Raw genomic sequence first — 13003 nt, 5'->3', positions numbered from 1 at the left:
TAAATAATTGCTTTTATGGGAGCTTGTAAAGATAAATTTTTATTTGCAATAATTTATTTCTGCCACAGTTTATAGCCCAGTAACAATTTTTTGTAAGTTTCGTAGCATCTCCAACCCCTTTGGCATTCACTTATCCACGACCCAGCTACTCGAAATAAAGCCTGACTGCCGTTCGCATAAGTTTCGTTTATTTTGTGTGTCCTATTTCCACCCCTAGTAAATTTTGTCCCAATTTTCAACCCCTTATAGCAATACCCTATGTAGTAGGAAAAATATTTCGTTATAAGTATAACTAACGATGGTAACTGTGAAACAGAAGTTCGGAGAAGTATTGGTATGACCAAAAATGCGATAAGTCCCCTAACTGAAGTTTGGAAAGACAGATCTATCTCTCAAAATATCAAGATGAGACTAGAGAATGGCCTTGTATTCTTAATATTTCTATACGGGGCAGAGACTTGGACTCTTCGCGGACGCGAGCGCCAAAATATTGATGCATTTGAGATATGGTGCTGAAGAAGAATGCTGCGAATCCAGTTAGGAATATTGGAGGAAATCACGATCCTCAGTAATGGGAAAATGACAAGAAAGAGAGAGAGAGAAATGAGATCAATGAACTCTTCTTGATTATCTGCAAGAAGGACTGTTTCGTCTGTAAAACTTAGGCTGTTTATCTTTCGCAACAGCCCAAGTTCTGGCTTTAAAGTCGTTTATTATCTAGCGTATTGTTCTTGATCTCTCGGTTGATAGTATTCAGATAGTATATTCTGTTGTTTATCAGCCTTGCATATTCGTTTTGTTTCTTTGTTGAGGTTTCTTAAACAAACTTTTTCTTTTTCACTATATACACCACTTTCACAAAGATTTTTCTATTCTCGATTATTTTAAGGATTTCATCTAATATTATCCAGTGTTTCTGTACTAAACCTACTGAAATAAAAATAAAAGCATTTACATGGCATCTAATCACTGTAGCAATCTCTTCCTCTGGACACTGCATATCAATAGAATAATGTCAAAATTGACGTCAAGTACGGTTTATACCAGCTGGTAGTTGTAACTCTAAATACAGCATGAAAATCAAGGCTTAAAACACCAAAAGGTTATTTATTGCCATACACACTCTCTCTCTCCAATGGCGCTACAGCCCAAGTCAAGCCCTGGCATCATAGAAAGGAATGCTTGGTGGCATCATCCGCCACCAAGCATTCCTTTCCTTGGCTGCTTTCCTCCAATTAACCCTCATCCACCCAGATCCGCCCTCAATATCTCTTTAGCATAGGCTCTTATTTCTTCTTTTCTTGGTCTTCTTACTGGCCGACGTCCCACCACAGTTAATTGTTAATTGTTGTCCATAGCAATAATATGCTTATTGCAATATGTAGTGAATTCAATTTATTCGATGATTTATTTCCACGATCATCCATGCGTATCATATTCAAATAAACCAATCGCGACCATTTTCTATTTAGTTCTGAATATATTTTCATTGGTAAATATTTCAATGCAAAAAGTTTCTACTAAGGGTTTTACTAGGTATTCAGTTATTATCCATTCTTATTATAAGGTGACCTGCCTAGTGCAATCTTTGTATTTTTAACTAATTTGACATAGTGGGCTCTTTATAATATTGATATAACTCGTAGTTGAACCTTATTCTCCAGATATCATTGTCGCAGATGGGTCTTAATATCCTCAAAATTTTTTTTTTCAATAGTATTAATAAGATTTATTGCTTTTGCTGTCATAATTCAGGTTTCTGCGCTATATGTTGCTATTGGTCGTATGATGGTTTTATATATTTTGGACTTTGGACTTTCCTATGAATTTTTTTATCTCCACTGCAATACTGTATTTTTATTATTCCTTGTACGAGGTCTGGCTATTAGATAACGAGACTGCTTATGAAAAAGAGTTTTATTTTAAAAATTATTCTACAATCGAATGCTCTCCTTCAATATATTCCCCTTCCCTTGCCACACATCGTTCTATTCGTTTTTTTTTTTTCATTTGTCAAAGCAATGCTGGAAGTCTTCTTTTGTTAGAGCTTTCAGGAGCTCCGCCGTTTTTCGCTTCACCTCTTCCATCGACATGAACCGGATTATCTTTTAAGGCAGACTTGATCTTTGGAAACAGAAAAAAGTCACAGGGTGCTAAATTAGGCGAGTACGGCGGATGTTCGAGCACAGTTCTAGCGGCTAAATAACGCTTCACAGACAACGCGTTATGGGCAGGTGTGTTGTCCCGGTGCAAGATCCACGGCTTGTTTTTCCACAACTCCGGATGTTTCTTACGAAACTCGCTCTCGCAGCGTTGCCAAAACTTTAAATTTTAATTTCAACATCCTTGCTTTTTTCCTTCTTGGCGATGCAGGAGTTTTCCAGTGCATGGATTGTCGCTTAGTTTTAAGATCGTATTTAAATATCCAATTTTCATGGCAAGTGATGATGTTTTCCATTAATTCGGGCTCTTTATGTAACCTCTCAAGAAAATCTGAGGAGATCTGTTGACGGACAAGCTTTTTGTCAGGGGTCCAATTTTTGGGACCAACTTCGCACAGACTTTCTTCATGTTCAATTCGTCATATAAAATTTTTCTGACAGTTTCTTTATCGGCGTTTACAGTCTCAGCAATCATCCGAATGCTCATACGACGATCTCCGTGCACAATTTCATTTGTTTTGGTCACTGTTTGTGGAGTTGAAACAGAGACAGGTCGAACTGGACGTTGGTCATCTTCGGCGCTCTCTCGGCCTTCAGAAAACCGTTTATACCATTCTAAATCACGCGCACGAGATAGAGAATTCTCACCATAGGCCTCTTTCAACAAATTATAGCACTCAGTGCTATGAGACACTAACGAGAAATTTCACATTAATCCGTTGCTCATGTTTTTCGTCACACATTGTTATCGGCACAAGAAAAAAAACACGTTCTTTTCTAATCTCTACAGAAAAAATACTACCACAGCGACAAAAACGTGTTTTTGTACTGAAAGAGTAGACACTTTCAGCTATCCAATGCTGCATTCGTTTCCCACTCTAGGACGCCTTCTGCGCGCAGTCTCGTTATTTAATAGCCAGACCTCGTATATATGTTATCATTTTTGTAAATGTGTCAAAGATCCTAGTTATTGAGACATGTTAATCTAAATAAACAATGTATCTAGCTGTATCTGTCAGTTTTTTAAATATTTAACTAGCATTCTGACTATATACGTGCGTGTTTAAAGTAAACATTGACTAAATTGTTGAAACGTGAAATCCAAAATCATCAATAAAGCAAAACACAAACTTCTAATATAGTTTGGGAACTTCACGCAGAACTTTCGCCTCTTCGTAAGCTTCATATTTCAGAAGAAGTCTCTTCGTTTCCTAACTCACAACTTTCGATCGGATAAACTTCAAAACTTGAGTTTCAGTTCACGCGACTGATATTTCAGGAAGTTTAGAACACAAATGAAGCGAAAGTATGAACGGATTCGAGGAACAAGAAACGTGTTCTTTACCGAACAAATATTTGTTTCCATTTTGGTTTAATCCGGCGGTAGAAATAATGTTTCGAAAGCCGAAAGCTAAAAATATAAGTATGTAAATATAAAATGTTATATTGCTGTGACAGAGCTTTATTCTTTTAGAAGGATGAATGCGTCATTCCCCACTCGGAAAAAACAGTGGATTTTAAGAATTGTTGCGGTTAAAATTGTCGTTTTTTCTTTTTGTCTTTTTTGCTTTTTGAAGAGTTTTTGTTTTGTATTAGAAAATATTTTGTCTTTTGTATAAAATCAAAATAATGAAACTATATCAAAAATTGCAAGTTTCTTATAAATATTTGGGAGCTATAGTCTTTTGTGGAAGTAATTTATATATTTATCATTTCTTCTTCTTCTGATGCACTTCATTACTAGAGGTTTGAAATCACTACATCAAAATCTTCTCTATGAGGCACCGCTCTTAGTAAATATTGAACCTTCACTCTCGTGCAAGCTCTCTTATTGCAAAACTATGACATTGTTTAACTTCTTCTTTTAAATCTGAATTGCTGTTTAAGTTACATCAAATGTAATATTAAATTACTTAAATTGGTTTTAAAAGCTCACAAAGTCCTTCAATCTAGCAGAACTACTTTGCAATGGCTTGGAAATTTTTCTTTTACAATGTCAGTCCTGTTAACAAAAAATTCTTCTTTCGTTTCTAAAAAACGCATTGTATTGGTTCCCTTTCTATAATAAAGGCTACTGTAACCATCATCTATTATTTCAGTAACATACAGTCGAAATAAGTACTTGGTTTTTGCCGCAAACTTTTACCATGGAAATCTCTGCGGAACTTAATTCAGATAAATTATTTATTTCACCATCACTTTTAGAAAAACCTAAATTGCTGGTACGATTATGAAGTTTTGAGTGAAAAGAAAGCATTTGACAGAGGAAGACTCAAATATGTAATCCATCTTCTGTATAATGGGTAAAATATTATAAAAAAAAAAGCGTTAACAAAAGAAGAGGATATAGAATGGGAAACAAAGAAATAAAAATACTCTGTTACGCAGATGACGCAATATTGATAGCCCAAGGTGAAGATGGTCTGCAAAGACTGGTCCATTAGAAGAAAATGTAACGTACACTGTATAAATGAGTGGACACTAAATAAAAAAAAAAGAATGAAATAACCACATAAGCAGAATGGGGGAGAACCGTGTCGCCAAAATAGCAATGGATAAGTCACCAATCGGCAGAAGAAGTATCGGACGACCGCGCAACAGATTGAGTGATAGCCTTCCATAGAGGTGTTAATCTGCCAATGAACAAGCAGAATTGCTTATAAAAAGGCAAAAGACGAAAAAGAAGAAGATCATGAAGACACATTTGCGCCTCCAAGTCAGTAGAATTTTTGCATTCATATCCTTCAAATACTTTTTTTCTTACTGTATCTTTTTTGTCTTAATGCTTTCCTTCTTTTTTTCTCTTTAATTCTGTATTTCTTTATCAACTCTAATATTTCCATTTGCTCTTTATGTAAAGCTTATGTCAGAAGAGCAGATTTCAATTCTTTTCTTGTTAATTTTCTTCTTTTTTTTGGTTAGTTTTGGTACGGGAATGACATCTGGCGGTAACGGAACAAACATTTTATCTTTGAATCTTCAGGTTACTTGAAATGTTAACTCTATCTGACAAATTTTTTCTGCTTCAACATTTCATTCTTCTGCTTCATTATTTGGTTATTTTCTTAAGTTCTCTCTTCGTCTAACACAACTTTTGATTCCACATTTTTATCGATCCGGTCAATATCATCTACTTTTGCTTTCTCTTGTTCAATTACTGTAGAAGGTCAAAAGTCTTCTTTAGTAAAGATATTTTTATCTAAAACTTGAGATCTGATAGGAGTTGTATATTTGCGAAAATGCTCCAGAAATTCAAGAAACTTAAGTGAATTCACGTATCCATAATCGATTACAGTTAACGTCCTTTATCAAAAGAGTATTTAGTTTTTTGCGTGCAAAAGTAAAGAATAGTGGGACATACGTCCTGTTGCACTCATATAATATGCAGCTGTCACAGTTTTCCTTGCTCTGCAGCTACATTTTTTGTTACTACTTTTTTTCCGTGGGAGCATTGTATTCAAGTTATTTAGTTTATACTGTTTGTAAACCACTCTCATCCATGTTGTAAATTTTATTTTCTGAAAATTTATATTTCTCCAAAACAGATTTTAAATGTTTAAAATACTGTATTAATTGCTTTTTGTTGAATCCCATTGTCCTTGCTACACTTATAGTTCGTGGTGTACGCAGTGAAAGACGGTGTCGTTTTATGAAGTTTCTAGTCTAATCTTTACCTGCTTATTTTGATTGCTCAAAAATTGAGGTTGAAAATATTTTTTTTGCAAACTGATATGCGAGAAAGCTTTGCGATGATAAACAGCTTGTATAGCTTTAGCCATCTCAGCGTGACCCCAAAGCTTTCGCTTCTTTATCTCACCTTCCTTCTTTTTCGGCATATCTGAAAAAATAAAACAAAACCTATCTGAAACTCTTGATAAAAATGGACGGGGAGGGTTTATATAGATAAAATACATCCAGAAACAAAGGGACTTATTTTAAATAACAGAAAAATTTTGCTTTTCTTTTCGTTTCAATCAATATAGATTCTAAAAAATTACTTTGGTTTTAAATTAGGCTATATTACGATATTAATTGAATAAAAATATTAATTGTTGTTTAGTTTTGCCATTGTACTAAAAAACCCGTTTTTTAACTTTACTTTTATTTATTATATTTCTTCGGGTTATATGGAATACTATACTTTTTCGTCCGGTATTATGAAATACCTACTATTCTATAATAACCGACACGCCATCTTGGAAAAACAACATTTAAACTGACGGACAAAACACTATTAGCTGACAAAAGACCACACTATGCAAAACTATCCTTCTTTTACTTTACATTATGGCTAACATCAATGTTTAAATCAAGTGTATAGTAGTAGATTAAAATATTTAAAAAGTAACTTGCAAAAACTTTTGAAGATCACAAAACAATTTGTTTCTGTAGCGCATTGCACAGCAACAACAAGCGGTCAACTCTAACTGCATAAAAATAATGGGATATTATTCGGTAATTCATGGTATTTTCATACAATAGCAGTACTTAAGAGAACTGTTAACTCAGTATTTCATATTTCCCGACTATTCCATATTCAGTCTCGCGTTACCATTTGAAGCGTACGGTCACACCGGAGACTGAGAAGACTAAGCAACAGTACAAATCGGAAAACCCGCGAAACGGGTCGCAAAACGGTATACACGTGTATCAAAGGGCGCGAAAACCGCAAATAGCATACACGGTATTAACGGGTCGCGAATCTGGACGCGTGGACTACCAGAAGGAGACATCAGATACGGAATCGCATGAGTGAAGGTATAGTGTAGGGTACCAAAACCTGCAATCAACGTATCGAAATCGAACGAGGGTGGCACCAGTCGGTCAATCTTGCGTGGAACCGATTATTGAAAAATAGAAGGTGACAGAGAAATATCGACACTAGGTGCTGAACCAGGAGCTCCTCAACAAATGAGTTCGACCGAATCGAGCGAGAGATCACCCAACAAAGGTAAAGCGAAAATACATACACACACACACACACACACATAAACCTCACATACACACACTCAAAACCAATTTCATATACTTACAATTTACATACAAACATCCGTCTACAAGTTACACAAAAAAAATTCATACACACACTAATCAATACATTCCATACACACACTAATTACACTCAAACACACGCAACCAATCACCACAGAAACATATGCCACTTACACGAGCAAAAAAACAAAAAGAACCATTAAAACCACCAGACACAGATTCAAATAAAGACACACTATCCACATCACACACGTCACAAGTGTCTATCACCATAGATGGACGCGAACCTCGGACAGAACAGGAATTGGACTCCTAAACTAAATCCTTAAGAACCACAACCTCCTCGGAGACATCCCTTTAAACCCAGAACTCGAACCATCCGAACACCAAGCCATCCTCTACACAACAGGTTCTATTCAAAACATAAGAGAATGGGAATAGAATCTGCGAAAACCTACAGAGTACACAAACAACACACCACCAAAAATACTCACCATACCACACAAAACAACACACCCCTATCCCTTCCACTTCCAAAACTTCCACCCCTAACCACAATCCCACCACAGCTATTCTCCACACGATTACACCACAACAAACAATTTGAAAAGGATCGTTTTCCAGAGGAACTTGTACTTAGTAGCGGGCTTGGTCCAACCGGCACACACAAAGGTAGAAAATCATTCTGACAAACTGCTTTGTAGCCACCACTTAGTCCTGGAGAGCGGCAATATGCATAAATTGACGTTTCCCTTAACAAACCCCACCCTCGAAGAGGCAACAGAGCCAAAAACGAGGTAAAAACGTCACTCCTCCCCCTACCTAATATTGTCGATAATAAACGCTGCACGAAGCACCTGTACAGTCTTTAGCGCCTTTCGTAAGGTACTTACCTATAAATGCGTGAATCAAGTTATTATATTCGCTGCGTCTTCTAGAAAGCGAGTGCAAATTTTTAACCGATGCAGACTTTTGTCCTCACCTACTCTATAACTGAAACGATATTGACTTATTTCCATACCTAAAAAACATAATAATTATTATATATGTCTGCACATTATACAGTGTGGCGCACCGAAAACGAAACAGAGGCATTTACTGGCAGATGATTCCTTTTTTGAAAAAACGCTCAGACCCGTCGATTTTGTTTTCGAGGGGGACACAAAATTGGCATAAAATCACTTTAACATTTGCAGCCCCTTAAGCGGGGGTGGCATCATCCCTAAAATCTAAAATGAAAAGGGGGGTCGAATGATCCATTATTTGAAAGGTCTTACAACTCCCTTTATAATGATGTAAAATTCATGTATTCAATTCAGTAGTTTAGGAATTTTATTGATTTTAAGTTTAAAGTAGACTTTAATAGGTACATCAAATTAGTTTGTACTTCTTTCAGAAGAAATTTGAGTAAAAGCATTTTCTTGATAAGTAAATGCTTTTATTTACTACGCCCATGGTTTATTAATAATAAAAATAGCAATTGAAGTGTCCTTTGTGACAAAAAAAGTTGTTTCTTTAAGAAAGATAAGTAGAGAATGCCACGTACTTATTTTAAATAGGAAATAGTACATTAGTTTGCGATTGATTTCACCAATCTTTGTTGTTAAAATATCATTTATTGCTTTATACATAAATTAACCATGGTATATTCCACGGCAGAAAGGGTTGAAATTATTGAAATATTTTTCGGAAATAATTAGTGCGCTAATAGAACAGCACAAATTTTTAATGAGCGACATGAGAACAATAATGTGCACCGAAAATGTGTTCTAGAACTTGTAGTTAAATTTCGGGAAACTGGATCAGTCGCCAATAAAAAACGTAATATTAAAAATCCTATAAGGAACTAAGCAACAGAAGTGGGGGTTTTAGGGCAAGTTATTGTAGATCCTACATTAAGTACCCGTAAATTGCAAACTTCGTGTGGTGTTAGTCGACGTACTATCCAACGGATTCTAAAGGCCCATAATTTTCATCCGTATAAAATTCACCTTGTACAAGAACTTAATGAAGACGATTTTGATAAGCGATTAGAATTTTGTGAAGTTATGAGTGAACGAATTACAAACGATGAACAATTTTTATTTAACATTTGCTTTTCCGACGAATGTTCCTTTTTTTTAAATGGCGAAGTAAATCGTCATAATTGTCGATATTGGTCGGACTCTAATCCCAGAATTTACCATGAGGTACACACACAGCAGCCACAAAAATTAAATGTTTGGGCTGGCATTTTTGGCGATCATTTGGTTGGTCCTTTTTTCTTACCTGGAAATTTGACAGGTGAAATGTATTTGGAATTACTGCAAAATGCCATAGATCCTGCGCTAACAGATATAATTGAAAATCAGAATGATGGTCGATACGTTGAGAATATGTTGATGTTCCAACAGGATGGTGCCCCACCACATTACGCATTAAGAGTTCGGCATTATTTAGATCAGACCTTTCAGGGTCAATGGATTGGTAGAAGAGGTGCCGTTGAATGGCCCCCAAGATTGCCAGATTTATCACCTTTGGATTTCTTTTTGTGGGGTTACTTAAAAAGCAAAATCTATGCTACTCAGCCAACATCCTTAGAAGATTTACGACAAAGAATTGTGAATGAGTGCCATCAAATTACTCCTCAAATATTGCAAAATGGCCGGCAACGTTTTCAGCAAAATCTTTATTATTGCATGGAAAGTAATGGTGGTCATTTTCAACATTTACTCGGCTGACAGGTCAGTTCATTCTTTATTTTTTAACAACTTTGCTGCTATGTATTGATCTCCTCTTACGATGATGTATTTAAACTTTAAATCAATAAATCTCCAAAACTACTGAATTGAAGTACATGAATTTTACATCATTGTAAAGGGAGTTGAAAGACCTTTTAAATGATGGATCATTCGACCCCCCTTTCCATTTAAGATTTTAGGGATGGTGCCATCCCCGCTTAGGGGGCTGCAAATGTTAATGTGATTTTATGCCAATTTTGTTTCCCCCTCGATAACAAAATCGACGGGTCCAAGCGTTTTTTTTTTTAAAGGAATCATCTGCCAGTAAATGCATCGGTTTCGTTTTCGGTGCGCCACCCTGTATAACATCTTGTATAACGCAATGCCCTGTATTTATCTGTGATCAAAATAATTTTACCTCGACTATTCCTAGACATGTTGATGAGCAATTACATTTAAAAAATAATCATCTAATTTATTCGGCTAAGGAGCAAAATCACTAGTTTATTTCACCGCCTCTCAGTTCCCATTCACTACCATACGAATTTTTTTTCTAGATTTAATCGCATCAATGGAGATGGAAATATAAATCCAGCCTCGGCAGCGTCATCTCGAAATAACTACGCAACCAGAACAGGTTGGCGGTGGGTGAGTAATTTTAAATTTAATACTTAGTCTGTAGGTACTTATCTTTTACTACGGCTTTGGGGTTTTGAAAAAAGCGGCGTAGTATCGTCTCTTTTTTACGACGTTCGTTGCTTAATTAAAAATATAATGAAGAAGTCGAATATTAATTCGGAGAAGGACTCCTCGGAGCTTTTGAAATACTAGCTACCTTTGTGTTGCTAACACAGAACAATTACTGAATTAATAACTAACTTGGCACGTGAAAATGATTATTTGGGAGATGAAAAATATCTTTATTAAATTATCTTCAATTTATAATAAACAAAACATCCCGTTCAAGCCTGAATTTCTTTGTGTAAATTTATTTAATAATTTTTATTGTAATTAATAAAAAACAAAAGGGACACAATAACCTTTGTCATGGTATGATATTGTTAGGTAACCCTGTTGTAGAGTTTATTAATATTCGAAATATTAAGAAATTAACAACCTTATGTAATAACATTTTTGGATTGAAGTATGTTAGGATTTACTTAAATTTATACTACTAGATCAAACATAAATAATTAACCAAGGCTCAGAAGATATTCTGGAAATATCAATAGAGGAAATACATTACTCTTAGAAAGATTAAAAATGGCAAAACACTTGAAGAATAGCCTCATTACGTTTGCATTCCTTTCGACACCTACGCTCATGTGGTGGATTTGAATTGATGCCTCTCATTGGCAGGATTTCTTCTCAGCTGAATCGCCTTAATTAATCTCTTCCCGGCCAGTAGGCCGGTGGACTGCTTATCCAGGCAGAGCTTTTGGAGTGTGAAGAGCCCAGAAGAGAAGTTTCTGGCTCAACTCAAGTACGATCGATGCGGAACTGCCTGATGGTGTTCATTTAAGGATTTTCTCCCAGAAATGTGACATATATGGTAGAGAGAGGGTAAGCTGCTGAGCTAATCAATTTTGTCAGTCTCCTTCTCATGATAGCCGGGAAGTGCATGGCCATGACGCCCAGACCACCCCCTTTAGTGGGAGCATGTATGTAGGCGTCGGGACACGTTCGATTAAGGGACAAAATCTTACGAACGGCTATACGTATGGACCTGTCAACGCCCTTCAGCGTTTTCTTAGTGACGGTTGTGCTCTGGAGCTTTTTAACATATCTCGGCAGCGGGTAAGTCTTTAAAACAAGCAATTTTTGCGCTGGTTTTAGCACCTCTCGTTAAATTCGATCAAGCTGGATCTGCAGCTCGTTGAAGGCTACCTTGGTCTGCCCGAGTGCACTGTACCTTCGACCTAGGTATCCAACCAGCTCACTCGGTTGCAACTGCCGAATCCTGTCGTTGCCGACAGAGAAAAGAGAATGTGTCATGCAGTAAGAGTGCTTATTACCACGGTTAACATTATCTGTAATAGCTGCACTCTTACCAGTGTTGATCGATATTCCTCTCCCACAAAGAATTCGACGGCTGTCCGGAGCTGTTTGGTACTATATTTGGACGATTAGGATAGCATGATTAAATCGTCAGCATAACCCAACACTGAGATCTTCTTGCCATTTGCAATCGGAAGGCCAAGCCTGCCTTCCTCGAGCTTGCATATCAGCTTATCGACCACCTAAGGTAGGGCGATAAGGGATCTCCCTGTTTAATGCCTCTACACATTCCGATATTCGTCGTCGACCTACTGCCGGCGGTGACGCTCGTACGTAGTCCAGGGCACCATCGGCACTTAACTGAGTGCTTACTATACCCGACCAAACATTTAGTTTTTGTGGTCTTTGGGTATGGTTTTCAAGTATCCAGTATAGATTTACCTTACTCCAATACCTTATATTTTGGGGATTTACATTCTCACATAGGTAAATATTGCTTCGTTAGAAAAACATATATTGTTAACGAAGTTCTCATCAGTTACGATGTTATTCATCATTACTTCACTAAACTCTAATCTACGGTCGTAGTTATCATCATTTAATTCTTGCAACAACTTGTTTTTGTATGGTTTAAATGAATTATTATGCAATACACGCACGACTGAAAAGTGACCTACATCTTGTATTTGTGCAGCTCTGCATGTGGATGTATGTATCCACATGCATATCTTAAATGATATTAGTTTTACGAATTAATCTCAAAATCACAGCTTTCTACATTTACTGAATTACTTTAAACCTATTTGGCACTGAGAAGTTTGATTTATTTAAGACTGAACATCCACTGAACATCCAGTTTAGTGGATGTTCTGCAATGAATCATATATTCTTCTAAGCAGTAAAAGCAATGTTTCAAAAGATATTTTTTTATAACTTTTTCAAAGCTATTACAGCTTAGCTATCTAAAACTTTTTGGTAAAATATTGTAATAGTTATAATTAAGGCAATTTTTATCTGAAAGGCGTAATCTACAGTGATTTGTTGGTAAGGAGAGACAGTTTCGCGTATTGTGAACGTGAACATCAGACTGCTTTATTAAATGGGTCCGTTTTCTGTGAATTTCAGTTAGAA

The 13003-nt window shown here is 36.2% G+C and overlaps 1 protein-coding gene across 3 annotated transcripts in view; it reads left to right on the top strand.

Annotated features, from left to right (window-relative positions):
• kairos overlaps window positions 1–13003 on the top strand; it is a 190765-nt gene that overhangs the window by 122103 nt on the left and 55659 nt on the right. For all 3 annotated transcript variants that reach the window (XM_072535888.1, XM_072535889.1, XM_072535887.1), the window contains exon 2: window positions 10432–10522. The gene's annotated coding sequence lies outside the window, so the exon portion shown is untranslated. The remainder of the gene's footprint in view (window positions 1–10431; window positions 10523–13003) is intronic.

The sequence above is a fragment of the Diabrotica undecimpunctata genome, chromosome 6, assembly GCF_040954645.1.
Source record: "Diabrotica undecimpunctata isolate CICGRU chromosome 6, icDiaUnde3, whole genome shotgun sequence".
NCBI lineage: Eukaryota > Metazoa > Arthropoda > Insecta > Coleoptera > Chrysomelidae > Diabrotica > Diabrotica undecimpunctata.
The sequence above is the reverse complement of the archived record's forward strand: the minus strand, read 5'-3'. Positions and strand labels throughout refer to the sequence as shown.